General features: G+C 40.5%; 1 non-coding gene across 1 annotated transcript; it reads left to right on the forward strand.

Moving 5' to 3' along the window:
- The first annotated feature begins 4,348 nt into the window (after positions 1-4,348).
- LOC130952516 (small nucleolar RNA R71) lies at positions 4,349-4,456 on the forward strand. The gene has a single exon (XR_009074696.1). It is a non-coding gene; the product is annotated as a small nucleolar RNA R71 (small nucleolar RNA).
- Positions 4,457-20,242: the final 15,786 nt, after the last annotated feature.

Below are 20,242 nucleotides of genomic sequence, written 5' to 3' on the forward strand. Positions count from 1 at the left end.
TGATTCTCCTAGTTAAGTATGACGATTCTTGAACACAGCTACTTTATGAGTCTTGGCCGTGGCCCAAAGCACTCTGTCTTCCAGTATTACCACCGAATACATACATGCCACAGACACATAACTGGGTGAACCTTTTCAGATTGTGACTCAGCTTTGCTAGAGTCCCCAATTAGAGATTTCCAGGGTTCTTAAGCACACTCTTTTTGCCTTGGATCACGACTTTATTATTTTTTTCTTTTTCTTTTTCCCCCCTTTTTTTTGTATTCACTGCTTTTTCTTGCTTCAAGAATCATTTTTATGATTTTTCAGATCCTCAGTAACATGTCTCCTTTTTCATCATTCTTTCAAGAGCCAACATTCATGAACAACAAATTCAAAAGACATATGCACTGTTCAAGCATACATTCAGAAGTCAAAGTATTGCCACCACATCAAAATAATTAATCTGTTATAAAATTCAAAATTCATGCAATTCTTCTCCTTTTCAATTAAGAACATTTTTCATTTAAGAAAGGTGATGGATTCATAGGACATTCATAACTTTAAGGCATAGACACTAAGACACTAATGATCATAAGACACAAACATAGATAAACATAAGCATGATTTTTTGAAAAACAGAAAAATAAAGAACAAGTGGATTAAAGAACGGGTCTACCTTAGTGATGGCGGCTTGTTCTTCCTCTTGAAGATCTTATGGAGTGCTTGAGCTCCTCAATGTCTCTTTCTTGCCTTTGTTGCTCCTCTCTCATGATTCTTTGATCTTCTCTAATTTCGTAGAGGAGGATGGAATGTTCTTGGTGCTCCACCGTTAGTTGTCCCATGTTGGAACTCAATTCTCCTAGGGAGGTGTTGATTTGCTCCCAATAGTTTTGTGGAGGAAAGTGTATCCTTTGAGGCATCTCAGGGATTTCATGATGAGTGGGATCTCTTGTTTGCTCTATCCTTTTCTTAGTGATGGGCTTGTCCTCATTAATGAGGATGTCTCCCTCTATGTTAACTCCAACTGAATAACAGAGGTGACAAATGAGATGAGGGAAGGCTAACCTTGCCAAGGTGGAGGACTTGTCCGCCATCTTATAAAGTTCTTGGGCTATAACCTGATGAATTTCTACTTCCTTTCCAATCATGATGCTATGAATCATGATAGCCCGGTCTATAGTAACTTCGGACCGGTTGCTAGTGCGAATGATTGAGCGTTGGATAAACTCCAACCATCCCCTAGCCACGGGCTTGAGGTCATGCCTTCTCAGTTGAACCGGCTTCCCTCTTGAATCTCTCTTCCATTGAGCGCCCTCTTCACAAATGTCTATGAGGACTTGGTCCAACCTTTGATCAAAGTTGACCCTTCTAGTGTAAGGGTGTTCATCTCCTTGCATCATGGGCAAGTTGAATGCCAACCTTACATTTTCCGTGCTAAAATCTAAGCATTTCTCCTGAACTATTGTAAGCCAATTCTTTGGATCTAGGTTCACACTTTGACCATGGTTCTTGGTGATCCATGCATTGGCATATAACTCTTGAACCATTAAGATTCTGACTTGTTGAATGGGGTTGGTAAGAACTTCCTAGCCTCTTCTTTGGATCTCATGTCGGATCTCTGGATATTCACTCTTTTTGAGTTTGAAAGGGACCTCGGGGATCACCTTCTTCATGGCCACAACTTCATAGAAGTGGCCTTGATGCACCCTTGAGATGAATCTCTCCATCTCCCATGACTCGGAGGTGGAAGCTTTTGCCTTCCCTTTCCTCTTTCTAGAGGTTTCTCCGGCCTTAGATGCCATAAATGGTTATGAAAAAACAAAAAGCAATGCTTTTACCACACCAAACTTAGAAGGTTTGCTCGTCCTCGAGCAAAAGAAGAAAGAAGAGAGTAGAAGAAGAAGAAATAGAGGAGATGGAGGTTGCTTTGATATTCGGCCAAGGGGAGAAGTAGTGTGTAGGTTATATGTAAATGAATGAGTGAGGATGGGTTTATATAGGAGTGGAGAGGGGGTGTATGGTTCGGCCATTATGGGTGGGTTTGGGAGGGAAAGTGGTTTGAATTTGAATGGTAGGGTAGGTGGGGTTTTATGAAGGATGGATGTGAGTGGTGAAGAGAATGGTGGGATTTGATAGGTGAGGGGTTTTTGGGCAAGAGGTGTTGAGGTGATTGGTGAATGGAGAAGAAGAAGAGAGAGAGGTGGGGTAGGTGGGGATCCTGTGGGGTCCACAGATCCCGAGGTGTCAAGGATAATTCATCCCTGCACCAAGTGGCGAGCAAAAATGCCCCTTCTTCCAATCTTGGCGTTAAACGCTGGGCTGGTGCCCATTTCTGGCGTTTAATGCCAGCTTCTTACCCATTCCTGGCGTTAAACGCCAGTCTGGTGCCCCTTTCTGGCATTAAACGCCCAGAATGGTGCCAGACTGGGCGTTAAACGCCCATTTGCTGCCCTTACTGGCGTTTAAACGCCAGCAAGGTTTTCCTCCAGGGTGTGCTGTTTTTCTTTCTATTTTTCATTCTGTTTTTGCTTTTTCAATTGATTTTGTGACTTCACATTATCATCAACTTACAGAAAACATAAAATAACAAAGGAAAATAGATAAATATAACATTGGGTTGCCTCCCAACAAGTGCTTCTTTAATGTCAGTAGCTTGACAGTGGGCCCTCATAGAGCCTCACAGATGTTCAGAGTAATGTTGGAACCTCCCAACACCAAACTTAGAGTTTGAATGTGGGGGTTCAACACCAAACTTAGAAGTTGATTATGGCCTCCCAACACCAAACTTAGAGTTTGACTGTGGGGGCTCTGTTTGACTCTGTTTTGAGAGAAGCTCTTCATGCTTCCTCTCCATGGTAACAGAGGGATATCCTTGAGCCTTAAACACGAAGGATTCTTCATTCACTTGAATGATCAATTCTCCTCTGTCAACATCAATCACAGCCTTTGCTGTGGCTAGGAAGGGTCTGCCAAGGATGATGGATTCATCCATGCACTTTCCAATCTCTAGGACTATGAAATCAGTAGGGATGTAATGGTCTTCAACCTTTACCAGAACATCCTCTACAAGTCCATAAGCTTGTTTTCTTGAATTGTCTGCCATCTCTAGTGAGATTTTTGCAGCTTGTACCTCAAAGATCCCTAGCTTCTCCATTACGGAGAGAGGCATGAGGTTTATACTTGACCCTAAGTCACACACAGCCTTCTTAAAGGTCATGGTGCCTATGGTACAAGATATTGATAACCTTCCAGGGACCTGTCTCTTTTGAGGTAATCTCTCCCCAGTCAAGTCATCCAGTTCTATGGTGAGCAAAGGAGGTTCATCCTCCCAAGTCTCATTACCAAATAACTTGTCATTTAGCTTCATGATTGCTCCAAGGTATTTAGCAACTTGCTCTTCAGTGACATATTCATCCTCTTCAGAGGAAGAATACTTATCAGAGCTCATGAATGGCAGAAGTAAATCCAATGGAATCTCTAGGGTCTCAGTGTGAGCCTCAGATTCCCATGGTTCCTCATTAGGGAACTCATTGGAGGCTAGTGGACGTCCATTGAGGTCTTCCTCAGTGGCGATCACTGCCTCTTCCTCCTCTCCAAGTTCGGCCATGTTTATGGACTTATATTCTCCTTTTGGATTCTCTTCTGTATTGCTTGGAAGAGTACTAGGAGGGAGTTCAGTAACTTTCTTACTCAGCTGACCCACTTGTGCCTCCAAGTTTCTAATGGAGGACCTTGTTTCAGTCATGAAACTTTGAGTGGTTTTGATTAGATCAGAGACCATGGTTGCTAAGTTAGAGTAGCTCTGCTTAGAGTTCTCTGTCTGTTACTGAGAAGAAGATGGAAAAGGCTTACCATTGCCAAACCTGTTTCTTCCACCATTATTGTTGTTGAAACCTTGTTGAGGTCTTTGTTGATACTTCCATGAGAGATTTGGATGATTTCTCCATGAAGGATTATAGGTGTTTCCATAGGATTTTCCCATGTAATTCACCTCTTCCATTGAAGGGTTCTCAGGATCATAAGCTTCTTCTTCAGATGAAGCGTCCTGAGTACTGCCTGGTGCAGCTTGCATTCCATACAAACTTTGAGAGATCATATTGACTTGCTGAGTCAATATTTTGTTCTGAGCTAGTATGGCATTCAGAGTATCAATCTCAAGAACTCTTTTCTTCTGATTTGTCCCATTATTTACAAGCTTCCTTTCAGAAGTGTACTTGAATTGGTTATTTGCAACCATTTCAATGAGCTCTTGAGCTTCTGCAGGCGTCTTCTTCAGATTAAGAGATCCTCCAGCAGAGCTGTCCAGTGACATCTTGGACAGTTCAGACAGACCATCATAGAAGATACCTATGATGCTCCGTTCAGAAAGCATGTCAGGGGGACACTTTCTGATCAATTGTTTGTATCTTTCCCAAGCTTCATAGAGGGATTCACCTTCCTTTTGTCTGAAGGTTTGGACTTCCACTCTAAGCTTACTCAATTTTTGAGGTGGAAAAAACTTTGCCAAGAAGGCATTGACTAGCTTTTCCCAAGAGTTCAGGCTTTCTTTAGGTTGTGAGACCAACCATATCCTAGCTCTGTCTCTTACAGCAAAAGGGAATAGCATAAGTCTGTAGACCTCAGGGTCAACCCCATTAGTCTTGACAGTGTCACAGATTTGCAAGAATTCAGCTAAAAACTGATGAGGATCTTCCAATGGAAGTCCGTGGAACTTGCAATTCTGTTGCATTAGAGAAACTAATTGAGGCTTAAGCTTAAAGTTGTTTGCTCCAATGGCAGGGATAGAGATGCTTCTCCCATAAAAGTCGGGAGTAGGTGCAGTAAAGTCACCCAGCACCTTCCTTGCATTGTTGGCATTGTTGTTGTTTTTGGCTGCCATGTCTTCTTCTTGTTTGAAGATTTCTGTTAGGTCCTCTACATAGAGTTGTGCTTTAGCTTCTCTTAGCTTTCGCTTCAAGGTCCTTTCAGGTTCAGGGTCAGCCTCAACAAGAATGCTTTTGTCTTTGCTCCTGCTCATATGAAAGAGAAGAGAATAAGAAAATATGGAATCCTCTATGTCACAGTATAGAGATTCCTTGAGGTGTCAGAGGAAAAGAAAAATAGAAGGAAGAGGTAGAAGAATTCAAGCTTATCAAGAAAGATAGAGTTCGAATTGTGCATTGAGGAGTAGTGTTAGTCCATAAATAGAAGGATGTGAGAAGAGGGAAAGAAATTTTCGAAAATAAATTAAAAGATTTTGAAGAAATTTTGAAAAATTGATTGATAATTTTCGAAAACTAAGAGTGGGAAAGAAATAAAGTGATTTTGAAAAAGAATTTAAAATTAGAAATCAAAAAGATATGATTGAAAACTATTTTGAAAAATATGTGATTAAAAAGATATGATTGAAAAGATATAGTTTTAAAAAGATATGATTGAGAAGATATGATTTGAAAAACAAATTAAAAAGATTTGATTTTGAAAATTAATGACTTGGCTAACAAGAAATTTAAAAGATATGATTCAGACATTAAACCTTTCTCAACAGAAAAGGCAACATACCTGAAATGTTGAATCAAATCATTAATTGTTAGCAAGTATTTTTGAAAATGGAAAGAAATTGATTTTGATCATACAAGATATGATTTGAAAAAGATTTGATTTTGAAAAATCATGAAAACTTGAAAAAAATTTGAATTAAAAACAAAATCTTCCCTCTTGTGCCATCCTGGCGTTAAACGCCCCGAATGGTATCCATTCTGGCATTTAACGCCCAAAACTCACCCCTTTTGGGCACTAAACGCCCATCAGGCACTCTGGTTGGCGTTTAAACGCCAATTTTCCTTCCTCACTGGGCGTTTTGAATGCCCAACTTTTTCTGTGTAATTCCTCTGCTATATGTTCTGAATCTTCAATTCTCTGTATTATTGACTTGAAAAGACACAAATTAATTTTTTTTTGGATTTTTAATAATGAGACTAAGATCAAATAAACAATGCATGCAAGACACTAAACTTAGAAGTTTGTATACTATTGACACTAACAAAATGAGAATGCATATGAGAAACAACAAAACACTCAAGACAAGAGAATTTAAAGATCAAAACAAGGAAATCATCAAGAACAACTTGAAGATCAATTAAGACACATGAATGAATTCGAAAAATGCAAGAAGAACAGAAACATGCAATTGACACCAAACTTAAAATTAGACACTTCAACAAGAAACATAAAATATTTTTGGTTTTTATGATTTTGTAATTTTTTTTGGATATTTTTTTTTGAAAATCGAGTTAAAAAAGAAAATAAGGATATCAAAATTCTTAATGAGAATTCCAGGAATCATGCAATGTTAGTCTGAAGCTTTAGTCTAAAGAAATTAGACATGGCTAGCCAAGCTTTAGCAGGACATTGCATTCAAGAGCTAAATTGATGAGAATCAATTAGCTTTGGTGATGATAAGAACATCACCTTGAAACACTAGAATTCATTCTTAAGAACTCTGAAGAAAAATACCTAAGCTAAGAAACAAGATGAACCGTCAGTTGTCCAAACTCAAACAATCCCCGGCAACGGCGCCAAAAACTTGGTGCACGAAATTGTGATCATCAATGGCGCCATTAACATGGTACGCTCAATTGCAATCTCAACTCTTTATCACAACTTCGCACAACTAACCAGCAAGTGCACTGGGTCGTCCAAGTAATAAACCTTACGCGAGTAAGGGTCGATCCCACGGAGATTGTTGGTATGAAGCAAGCTATGGTCACCTTGTAAATCTCAGTCAGGCAGATTCAAAGGGTTATGGGTAATTTATGAATAAAGCATAAAATAAGGATAGAGACACTTATGTAATTCATTGGTGAGAATTTCAGTTAAGCGTATGGAGATGCTTTGTCCCTTCCGTCTCTCTGTTTTCCTACTGTCTTCTTCCAATCCTTCTTACTCCTTTCCATGGCAAGCTGTATGTTGGGCATCACCATTGTCAATGGCTACAGTCCCGTCCTCTCAGTGAAAATGTTCAACGCGCTCTGTCACAGCACGGCTAATCATCTGTCGGTTCTCAATCAGGTCGGAATAGAATCCAGTGATTCTTTTGCGTCTGTCACTAACGCCCAGCCTTCAGGAGTTTGAAGCTCGTCACAGTCATTCAATCCTTGAATCCTACTTAGAATACCACAAACAAGGTTTAGACCTTCCGGATTCTCTTGAATGCCGCCATCAATTCTAGCTTATACCACGAAGATTCTGATTAAGGAATCCAAGAGATAAACATTCAAGCCTTGTTTGCTTGTAGAACGGAGGTGGTTGTCAGGCACGCGTTCATGAGTGAGAATGATGATGAGCCTCACATAATCATCACATTCATCATGTTCTTGGGTGCAAACGAATATCTTAGAACAAGAATAAGCTGAATTGAATAGAAGAACAATAGTAATTGCATTGATACTCGAGGTACAGCAGAGCTCCACACTTTAATCTATGGTGTGTAGAAACTCCACCGTTGAAAATACATAAGAACGAGGTCTAGGCATGGCCGAATGGCCAGCCTCCCAATGATCTAAGAACTAGACGTCCAAAGATGATCCTAAGATCTAAAGTGATCAAAAGATGAAAATACAATAGCAAAAGGTCCTATTTGTAGAGAACTAGTAGCTTAGGGTTTACAAAGATGAGTAAATGACATAAAAATCCACTTTCGGGCCCACTTGGTGTGTGCTTGGGCTGAGCATTGAAACTTCTATATGTAGAGACTTTTCTTGGAGTTAAACACCAGCTTTTGTGCCAGTTTGGGTGTTTAACTCCCATTCTTGTGCCAGTTCCGGTGTTTAACGCTGGGCAGTTTTGAGTTGATTTGGAACGCCAGTTTGGGCCATCAAATCTCGGGCAAAGTATAAACTATTATACATTGCTGGAAAGCCCAGGATGTCTACTTTTCAGCGCAATTGAGAGCACGCCAATTAGGCTTCTGTAGCTCCAGAAAATCCACTTCGAGTGCAGGGAGGTTAGAATCCAACAGCATCTGCAGTCCTTTTCAGCCTCTGAATCAGATTTTTGCTCAGGTCCCTCAATTTCAGCCAGAAATTACCTGAAATCATAGAAAAACACACAAACTCATAGTAAAGTCCAGAAAAGTAAATTTTAACTAAAAACTAATAAAAATATAATAAAAACTAACTAAAACATACTAAAAACAATGCCAAAAAGCGTATAAATTATTCGCTCATCAGCCCCACTATAAGGAGATACATGAGCTTAATTGAACTCTCACTTCTCATGCAAATTCACATCTTACTCATGCACTTATTTTGGTTGCTTGAGGACAAGCAACAATTCAAGTTTGGTGTTGTGATGCGTGAGTATCTTTTCTATCTCTTCAAAGTGAATTTGCATTTAAATTGTTGAGTTTAATCAAGAATTAATTATCTTTTAGCCACTATGGATGCTACTTTGAGTCTCGTGCAATTTTGTTTATTTTTTGGTAGCATTTAGCTGGATTTGATGGAGAGGAAGCTTCCACAAATGGAAGGAGCACAAGAATTAAAGGAGATGACCAGCAAGGAGCGACGCGTGCGCGTACCTGACGCGTGCGCGTGATTTGGAGATTTGTGCAGCGACGCGTGCGCGTACCTGACGCATACGCATGACACCCGAAAAAGACCATCGACGCGTATGCGTGACTGACGCATACGCGTGACATGCGCCATGTGCAGAAAATCCAGAAAATGCTGGGGGTGATTTCTGGGCCCCATTTTGGCACTCAAGTAAGGCGCAGCTCTTTGCCAAGTTAGGCGTGGATCCAGTGAAGCCAAGTGGTCCCCACATTACAAGACGCAGATTATTTAGTTAATTCTGATTTAAATTTAAATTTTATTTTAAAATAGGAAAAGATATTATTTTAATTTTAGAAAATAGATTTTAAATTAATTAGGATTAGATATAAAAGATATTATGATTCTATTCCAATTTTCAATTCCGCACTTTACTTTCACCTGAATCCTAGTTTTTCTCTTTGAACCATGAGCAACTAAACCTCCACTGTTAAGGTTAGGAGCTCTGTTTATTTGTGTGGATTGATTCTATTGTTTTTCTATTTTAATTCATCTACTGATTTATATTTCAAGAATTGTTTTCGTTCTTTATCTTATGAATTTGGGTGGAACGGAAGTATGACCCTCTTTCTAATTGAGTTCTTGTATAACTTGGAAAAGCTCTTTACTTGAACAACAGCTTGAAAACAATTTCTCCTAAATTCTAATTATCTAGACTTAACGGGATACATGACATATAATCCTCTTATATTTGTATAATTAGGATTTTTGTGGCATAATAAATAGAATTAAACTTCACCCCCTAATTGGAATTAATTGACCAAGGAATTGGCAGTTGATGAGAGTTAGAGGAGACTAGAAAGGTCTAAGGAATTAAAGTCTAGTCACATATAGTTTGGCATGAATTAAATCTTGCATGATTAAAATAAATTAATAAGAAAAGTCAATCCAGAAAATAGAGAACTCTGAAACCTTAACTGCCTTCTCCACATTGTTTTCCCAACTTATTTACTTGCATGTCTTTTGATATTCTGAGTTACTGTTTAATGATTTTGAACTTCCAAACACTATTTTCTTCTTGCCTAACTAAGTAAATCACTTAACTATTGTTGCTTAGTCTATCAATCCTCGTGGGATCGACCCTCACTCACCTGAGATATTACTTTGTACGACCCGGTGCACTTGCCGATTAGTTTGTGGGTTATAAAATCCGCACCAGGGTGGGTGTACGCATAGGTGCCAAAGTTCACAAGGCCTGTTCACTCGCACAACCTGTGTCAGCGCCCCCAACATATTGGCCTCCCCAACGTGTGCGTGCGCACAGGGCTATGCGCACGCACAGGTTGCACTTTCTCATTGATGTGTGCGAGCACAAGTTGTGCTAGCGCTACAAACAGACTGACTGCCTCTGTGTGTGCGTACTCACAGGTCTGTGTGTGCACACAGGTTGAAATTTTTGCAGAGGTGTGCGTGTGCACATGGCTGTTCGTACGCACATATCAGAAATAAAAAAATTCTGCAACTTTGCAGAATTTAGATTTTTAATACCAACTTTGAATGATCATAACTTCCTCTACAAAATTCTAAATTTTGCAAACTTTATATCGATTTAAAGAGTTTTCAATGAACTTTAATTCTAAACAAAGTTATGATTAGACAAAGTTAACCAAAACCAACTTTTATCCAAAATCACAATTTCCTCAATTCCTTTATAAAAGACAACTAAAACCAAACCAAACCATTGCAAACTCCAATTCTCATCAAAATCGACCCTCTATGTCATATTACACCAAACTTACCACATTTTACTTCACCTTTCATCATCCTCAATCTCAATATCAATACATCACATTTATAATCAAACCTCATTAACATTTTTCCAACTACATTACCAATTCATCAACATCAATATCACATTTATGAACACAATTCACTTCTCAACTTCACAAATCATTCCTCCTCATCATATCATTACCAATCATCAAACTCAAACTCAATAATCATTAATTCATCATAAATCATCATACAACAGCATTCAACAACTCATTAACCATTCAAATCCCAACATATCCTATGGATCACTAACCTAAGTGTCCATGAATATTATAGGCTACATAGAGGAAACCGAAATCATACCTTGGCCAATTTCCAAAATGTCCTTAATCCAAAATGAGCTCCACAATGATCACCAACTAGCTTTCTAACACAATCTCAGCTTCTAACAAACACCAACTAGCTCCAAACTCATAATAATCAAACTATATATGCATAAACCATCACAAATCAACCTAGGGCTCATTATAAATCAAAATCACACAAGAGTTCAAAGTCTCTTACCTTGTTCAATAGTTTTGGTAGCCAAAACTCAATGCTAAGGAAGGATTAGAGTGAACCTAAACATCCAAAATCACAAAATCTCACTTAATAAAAACCCTAGAATTTTTGAAATTTTGAGGAGAAGAACTGAGAGGGATTCGAGCTTTCTTTACCAGTTAATTATATGGATTTTGTAGAGCTCTTCACAAGGAATGTATAGCCACGCAAACGGTGCGGCGATCGAAGCTTTGTAGCTCAAGATATGAGCTTGGGAAGATGATGATGAATAATGCCCAATCTCTTCTCCTCTCCCTCTTTTAATTTCTGATGTGTGTGTGTTTGTGACTGTGTTATGGTTGTTTAGGTTCATTAATGAGCCCTTATATATGTTGGGCTTAGGCCCAACTTGGGCCCGGTTGATTAGAGAACCTTTGCGTGGTCTAGAATTCAGAATAAATTCCCGTTGCAAGTATAGCTTCTAAACCAACAAAAGTCCTTTCATACAAACGTTTTGGTTGTCACAAGTAACAAACCCCTTTTAAAATTGATAACCGAGTATTTAAACCTCGGGTCGTCTTCTCAAGGAATTGCAGGGAGGTATGTTCTTATTATTGGCTATGAAAAAGGTAAAATTGGTGTTTTTGGAATTTGGGCAATGGGCACATGTATATTTTCAAAGCAATAAAAATAAATAAATAATTGTAAAATAAACTCTTGGCAAGGTATAAGAACTGGAAGTCCTATCCTTATCAATTGTGATGAGAATTGGATTTTAATCCCACTTAGTTAACCTTTACTAAACAAAGGAAGGTCAAGTGGACTAATTAATTTGATACCTAAAGTCCTAGTCTTTCCTTTGGAAAGGCTAGAGTTATAGGAACTCAAATTAATTAGCAACTCCCAATTTCAACCACTGCTTTATTTGACAGCTCAAGCGTCACCAATTACTCAACCAAAGCCAAAAGGGTAACAGAAAAATCCAAATTATTTATATAAATAAAAGACAGCAATCATCAATCTAAAATACCTCAAAATCAAAAATTAATAACTCAATCAAATGTAACATGGGCAGTTATAGCCAAATAAAGAAGTTGAGTTGAACATAGAAATCCATAAATTAAATTGAGAAAATAAATAAAAGGAACATTGAACCTGTAATTGAAGATGAAATAATCCTGAAGTGATAAGAAATCCTAATCCTAAAATAAATTCTAATCCTAATCCTAATCCTAAGAGAGAGTAGAGAACCTCTCTCTCTAAAAACTACATCTAAAACTAAAATTATGAATTATGAGAGCATGATCATGAATAGATGCATTCCCTCACTTTATAGCCTTTAATCTGTGTGTTCTAGACTGAAAACTGCGTCAAAATAGCCTAGAAATCACTCCCAACGCTTTCTGGTCCGTACAGATCGCAGAAGAGTGACGCAGAGGCATCGTCCACGCATTAGCGTGGGTTGTGTTCCTGCCAGGTTGCGTGGCCGCGTGATCCACGCGTTCGCGTCGCTTGGCGTCGAGGCAGCTATGGCAAATTATATATCGTTCCGAAGTCCCGGACGTTGGCTTTCCAACGCAACTAAAACCATCTCATTTGAACCTCTGTAGCTCAAGTTATGGTCATTTTAGTGCGAGAGGGTTAGGCTGACATCTTTGCAGTTTCTTCAACTTCTTGTATTCCTTCCACTTTTGCATGCTTCCTTTCCATCCTCTAAGCTATTCTTGCCCTGTAATCCCTGAAATCACTTAACACACATATCAAGGCATCTAATGGTAATAAGAGAGGATTAAATAAAAGAAAATAAAAGCCAAAGAAGCATGTTTTCAATCATAGAACAAATTCTGGGAAGGAATTGTTAAACATGCAAATAATATGAATAAATGTATGAAAGATTGATAAAATTCACTCAATTAAGCACAAGATAAACCATAAAATAGTGGTTTATCAACCTTTCCACACTTAAACATTAGCATGTCCTCATGCAAAGCTCAGGAGAAGCTATAAAGGAGTGAAGATGAATGATAGAATGTATGAAATGCAACCTATCTATATGAATATAACTACATGCAAAATGTTTCTACCTACTTGGTTAAAAGTAAATAAGTTCTTCAAGACAAATATGAATTAAATTCCACTAATTCAAATCACAGAATAAAAAGCAAGTAAACTTGAAAGAAGATAGCTAATGAAAGCAGGGAACATAGAATCAAGCATTGAACCCTCACTGGTAGTGTATATCACTCTAATCTCTCAAGTGTCTAGGGTAATCACTCTACTCTTCTCTAGTCATGCTTTTTGGTGCACGGAATTGTATTCATCAATAATGGCTCCAATAATTTGGTAGCTCTCACACGTGAATTACACTTAGTCACAACTCCACACAACTAACCAGCAAGTGCATTGGGTCGTCCAAGAATTACCTTACGTGAGTAAGGGTCGATCCCACGGAGATTGTTGGTATGAAGCAAGCTATGGTCATCTTGTAAATCTCAGTCAGGCGGATAATAATTGGTTATGGGAAATATAAAGAGATACTTGCTTAAATAATAAAGGATAGAAATACTTATGTAAATTAATTGTGGGAATTTCAGATAAGCGTATGGAGATGCTTGTCCCTGTTGAATATCTGCTTTCCTACTGTTTTCATCCAATCTTTCTTACTCCTTTCCATGGCAAGCTGTATGTAGGGCATTACTGTTGTCAATGGCTACATCCCATCCTCTCAGTGAAAATGGTCCAAATGCTCTGTCACAGCACGGCTAATCATCTGTCGGTTCTCAATTAGGTTGGAATAGAATTCCGTGATTCTTTTGCGTCTGTCACTAACGCCCAGCCTTCAGGAGTTTGAAGCTCGTCACAGTCATTCAATCCCAGAATCATACTCGGAATACCACAGACAAGGTTAGACTTTCTGGATTCTCATGAATGCCGCCATCAATTCTAGCTTATACCACGAAGATTCTGATTAAGGAATCCAAGAGATATGCTCCTGGTCTAAGGTAGAACGGAAGTGGTTGTCAATCACGCGCGTTCATAAGTGAGAATGATGATGAGTGTCACGGATCATCACATTCATCAAGTTGAAGTGCAACGAATATCTTAGAACAGGAATAAATCGAATTGGATAGAAAATAATAGTAATTGCATTGAAACTCGAGGTACAGCAGAGCTCCACACCCTTAATCTATGGTGTGTAGAAACTCCACCGTTGAAAATACATAAGTAAAAGGTTCAGGCATGGCCGAATGGCCAGCCCCCATGTGGTCACAAGACCGAATGATCAAAGACTAGATAATATAATCCAAGATATCTAATAGACTAGTAAAAAGTTATATTTATACTAAACTAGCTACTAGGGTTTACAGAGGTAAGTATTTGATGCATAAATTTACTTCCAGGGCCCACTTGGTGTGTGCTTGGGCTGAGCTTGATCTATCCACGAGCTGAGGCTTCTCTTGGAGTTGAACGCCAAGTTGTAACGTGTTTTGGGCGTTCAACTCCGGTTCGTGACGTGTTTCTAGCGTTTGACTCTAGACAGCAACATGAAACTGGCGTTGAGCGCCAGTTTATGTCATCTAATCACGAATAAAGTATGGACTATTATATATTGCTGGAAATCTCTGGATGTATACTTTCCAACGCCGTTAAGAGCGCGCCATTTGGAGTTCTGTAGCTCCAGAAAATCTATTTCGAGTGCAGGGAGGTCAGATTCCAACAGCATCAGCAGTCCTTTGTCAGCCTTCTTATCAGAGTTTTGCTCAGGTCCCTCAATTTCAGCCAGAAAATACTTGAAATCACAGAAAAACACACAAACTCATAGTAAAGTCCAGAAATGTGAATTTAGCATAAAAACTAATGAAAACATCCCTAAAAGTAACTAGATCATGCTAAAAACTACCTAAAAACAATGCCAAAAAGCGTATAAATTATCCGCTCATCACAACACCAAACTTAAATTGTTGCTTGTCCCCAAGCAACTGAAAATCAATTAGGATAAAAAGAAGAGAATATACTATAAATTCCAAAATATCAATGAATATTAATTCTAATTTGATGAGCGGGACTTGTAGCTTTTTGCTTCTGAACAGTTTTGGCATCTCTCTTTTTCCTTTGAAGTTTAGAATGATTGGCTTCTCTAGGAACTTAGAATTTCGGATAGTGTCATTGATTCTCCTAGTTAAGTATGTTGATTCTTGAACACAGCTACTTTTATGAGTCTTGGCCGTGGCCCTAAGCATTTTGTTTTCCAGTATTACCACCGGATACATAAATGCCACAGACACATGACTGGGTGAACCTTTTCAGATTGTGACTCAGCTTTGCTAGAGTCCCCAGTTAGAAGTGTCCAGAGCTCTTAAGCACACTCTTTTTGCTTTGGATCACGACTTTAACCACTCAGTCTCAAGCTTTTCACTTGGACCTGCATGCCACAAGCACATGGTTAGCGACAGCTTGATTTAGCCGTTTAGGCTTGGATTTTATTTCCTTGGGTCCTCCTATCCATTGATGCTCAAAGCCTTGGATCCTTTTACCCTTGCCTTTTGTTTTTAAGGGCTATTGGCTTTTTCTGCATGCTTTTCTTTTTCTTTCTATTTTTTTTCGCCATTTTTTTTCGCAAGCTTTTGCTATTCACTGCTTTTTCTTGCTTCAAGAATCAATTTCATGATTTTTCAGATTATCAATAACATTTCTCTTTGTTCATCATTCTTTCAAGAGCCAACAATTTTAACATTCATAAACAACAAGATAAAAAATATGCACTATTTAAGCATTCATTCAGAAAACAAAAAGTATTGTCACCACATCAATATAATTAAATTAAATTCAAGGACAATTTTCAAAATTTATGTACTTCTTGTTCTTTTGAATTAAAAACATTTTGTATTTAAGAGAGGTGAAGGATTTATGGAATTTTTTATCGCTTTAAGACATAGTTACTCAACACTAATGATCATGAAGTAGAGACACAAAACATAAATAGACATGAAGCATAAAAATCAAAAAACAGAGAAATAAGAACAAGGAATGAGTCCACCTTAGTGGTGTCTTCTTCTTGAAGGACCAATGATGTCCTTAAGCTCTTCTATGTCCCTTCCTTGCCTTTGTTGCTCTTCCCTCATTGCTCTTTGATATTCTCTTATTTCATGGAGAATGATGGAGTGCTCTTGATGTTCCACCCTTAATTGATTCACATTGTAACTCAAATCTTCTAAGGAAGTGTTGAGTTGTTCCCAATAGTTGTTGGGAGGAAAGTGCATCCCTTGAGGCATCTCCGGGATTTCTTGGTGATGAGCTTCCTCATGCGTCCCTTGGGCTCCATGAGTGGGCTCTCTTGTTTGCTCTATCCTTTTCTTAATGATGGGCTTTTCCTCCTCGATGAGGATGTCTCCTTCTATGATAACTCCAGCTGAGTAACATAGATGGCAAATAAGATGAGGAAAAGCTAGCCTTGCCAAATTAGAGGACTTATCGGTTATTTTGTAGAATTCATGGGAGATGACTTCATGAACTTCTACTTCCTCTCCAATCATGATGCTATGAATCATGATGGCCCGATCCACAGCAACTTCAGATCGGTTGCTAGTGGGGATGATGGAGCGTTGAATGAACTCTAACCATCCTCTAGCCACAGGCTTGAGGTCCAGTCTTGTAGTTGAACCGGCTTGCCTTTGGAGTCTCTTTTTCATTGAGCTCCTTCCACACATATGTCCATAAGGACTTGGTCCAACCTTTGATTAAAGTTGACCCTTCTAGTGTAAGGGCGTGCAACTCCTTGCATCATGGGCAAGTTGAATGCCAACCTCACATTTTCTAGACTAAAATCTAAGTATTTCCCCCGAACCATTGTGTTCATACCCTGACCGAGGTCCTCCAACCCGACAAATTCATAAAGAGGTCCGACCTTGTCCTAAAGCTCACACCTAAAGGTCGGACCTCGGACAATAAGCAAGGAAGGCCCATCAAAAGGAATGAAGCCCAAAACCTAAAGGCCGAAAAGGCCTAGGAAAGGCGGTTCCACAAAGATAAAGATAAAACTCCCAAAAAGATAAGATAAGATAAGAATATCTTATCCAGGGGAGATCACCGCCAACTACTATAAATACACTGGAGCACCCAAGTATGGCATTCATTCCAAATCTACACATATCTGCTTGGACCCATGCTAACTTAAGCATCGGAGTGTCATTGCAGGTACAACCACCAACCATTCTGCATACCAAAGCTCGGGTCACTGAACCCCCCACCTCGGGCCTCTCCAGACGACCGAGCTACACGTTTCAGGCCAACCCTCGGAACATTGGCGCCGTTGCCGGGGAACCTGGAAGTCATCTTTACCATGACGGACGACCCTCTCAACAATGACCACGCTGCATCTGAACAAGAGGACGAAATTGACACCGGAGAACGACCGGACAGCCCTCTATCACCACGCACTCCAGGAGGAAACAAACAGAATCGCCCAAAAACATCACTCCCAAACAAAGATCCACCAAATTCCGAAAAAGAGAAGAGCTCGGAAATTCTAGAAGCAGTCCGAGCACAACAAGACCGACTAAAACAACTCGAAGAGGATATAAAGAAACAGAAAGAAACTGAACAAGATCTGAAAAGGGAGACTCGAAAGCGCAGAGAATTAGAAGAAAAACTGCGGAAAATAGAGGCCAACCTGAAAGACCGGACGGAACGCGGCACCACCACCGAAGGCAGCCATGATCCCTTCACGCAAGAGATCATGAAGGAGAAGGTACCGCGAAACTTCAAACCACCCGATATGGACCTCTACGACGGCACCACCGATCCCAGTCATCACCTCAGCAACTTCAGAAGCAGAATGTACCTAGTTGACGCCTCCGACGCGACTCGGTGCAAAGCCTTCCCCACCACTCTCACCAAGTCAGCCATGAAGTGGTTCGACAACCTGCCACCAAGATCAATCACCAGCTTCGAAGACCTAACCAAAAAATTCCTAACAAGATTCTCTATTCAAAAGGACAAGGCAAAACATGCCCCCAGTCTACTCGGGATCAAACAAGGCAACCAAGAAACTCTCCGAGAATACATGGAGCGATTCAACAAAGCCTGCCTGGACATACAACACTTGCCCACTGAAGCAGCCATCATGGGACTAGCAAACGGCCTAAAAGAGGGACCGTTTAGCCAATCCCTATCCAAACAATACCCGACCTCCCTATACGAGGTGCAGGAGCGGGCAGAAAAATATATCAACATGGAGGAAACCTCCCAGCTAAGAGACTCTTCTAGGAAGGAATCAACCTACCCACTCCGAGATCGGGATCGGGGACAGAAGAAGAAAGAAGAACCCAACTCGGACAAGCCACGGAAGTACCACAACTACACCCCCCTCCGAGTCTCGCTGGTAGACGTCTACAGAGAAGTATGCCACACCGAAAAGATCCCACCGCCCCGACCGCTAAAACACAAGAAAGCGGGGAGAGATCGGTCCGAATACTGTGAATATCACAAGCTCTACGGTCATTCTACTAACGACTGCTACGACCTAAAAAATGTTATAGAAAAGCTAGCCAGAGAAGGAAAACTCGACAGATACATAGCAGAGAAAGGAGAAGAGACCAGGAAGAGAAGGCGGGGAGACAACGAAAATCGGGCTGAACAAACCCCACGAACCCCTGAAAGACATGTTCACATGATAAATGGAGGTTTAGCGGGCGGAGGAACATCCAAATCCTCGCGAAAAAGACACCTTAAAGAAATCTATCACGTCCGAGAAGACAGTCCCCTGCCCGAATTACCCACTATCTCATTTACCCGAGAAGATGCTCAAGGGATAACTCCCGGACACGACGATCCAATGGTAATCACCATTATCCTAGTAAGCACCAACTTACATCGAACCCTGATTGACCAGGGAAGCTCAGCAGATATCCTGTTCAAAACGGCCTTCGACAAGCTCGGACTTGAAGAAAAAGAACTAAAGGCCTATCCCACCGACCTATTTGGACTAGGGGATACTCCGATCCATCCCTTAGGATACATCTCGCTACACACTACCTTTGGAAGAGGCGAGCAATCTAAAACATTAAGCATCGACTACATTATAGTCGACGTCACTTCAGCATACAATGCCCTCATTGGGCGACCAACCCTAAACAGACTGGCAGCTATAGTCTCGACCCCACACCTCTGTATGAAGTTCCCTACCGCAAAAGGAATCGCTACCCTAAAAGGCGACCAAAAACTAGCGCGGCGATGCTACAACGAAAGCCTGAGCCTAAAAGGGAAGGAGGTCAACACGATAGAACTCGGTCGAGTTCAATCCCGAGAAGATCTTCGGCCACAACCAGAGGGAGAGACCGAAAAGTCCAGATTGGGAACACACCTGAAAAAATAACAAACATAGGAGCAAACCTCGAAACGGGCCTAAAAGAGGAACTCATAACCCTCCTAAGGGAGAATTCTGACCTCTTCGCCTGGAAAGCCTCCGACATGCCAGGCATAAGCCCCGACCTGATGTGCCATAGGCTATCAGTTTACCCGGGATCCCGACCTGTCCAACAAAGACGCCGGAAGCTCGGACCCGAGCGCATGCAAGCAATAGAAGAACAAGTACAAGCACTGCTAGATGCAGGGTTCATTAGGGAAGTAAAATACCCCCTATGGCTCGCAAACGTGGTCCTGGTAAAAAAGCCCAACGGAAAATGGAGGATGTGCGTCGATTACACGGATCTCAACAAAGCCTGCCCCAAAGACCCATATCCACTACCAAACATCGACGCCTTAGTAGACGCAGCCTCAGGCTATAGAAATCTCTCCTTCATGGACGCATACTCGGGATACAATCAAATTCCGATGTACGGACCCGACCAAGAAAAGACCTCGTTCATAACCCCAAGGGCAAACTACTGCTACGTAGTAATGCCCTTCGGGCTGAAGAACGCAGGGGCAACCTACCAGAGGCTAATGAACAAAGTGTTCTCAGAGCACATCGGACTACAGCTGGAGGTGTACGTCGACGATATGCTGGTAAAGACCCAAGAAGACAGAAACTTGCTGACCGACCTCACCAGTATCTTCGGCACCCTCAGAAAACACAACATGAGACTTAACCCGACAAAGTGCACCTTCGCCGCAGAAGCCGGAAAGTTCTTAGGCTTCATGCTGACTCAAAGGGGCATCGAAGCAAACCCGGACAAATGCCAAGCGATACTCAATATGAAGAGCCCGACGTGTGTCAAAGAAGTACAACAACTGAATGGAAGGCTAGCCGCCCTATCAAGATTCTTGGCAGGATCAGCAATAAAGTCACTACCTCTCTACTCACTCCTAAAGAAAGGGAAACCCTTCTCATGGACCTCGGAGTGCGAAAAAGCCTTTCAAGAATTCAAGGAATTCCTCGGGCAGCCACCAATCCTAACTCGACCTTTAAAAGGAGA

This window comes from Arachis stenosperma, chromosome 9, assembly GCF_014773155.1.
Source record: "Arachis stenosperma cultivar V10309 chromosome 9, arast.V10309.gnm1.PFL2, whole genome shotgun sequence".
Taxonomy (NCBI): domain Eukaryota; kingdom Viridiplantae; phylum Streptophyta; class Magnoliopsida; order Fabales; family Fabaceae; genus Arachis; species Arachis stenosperma.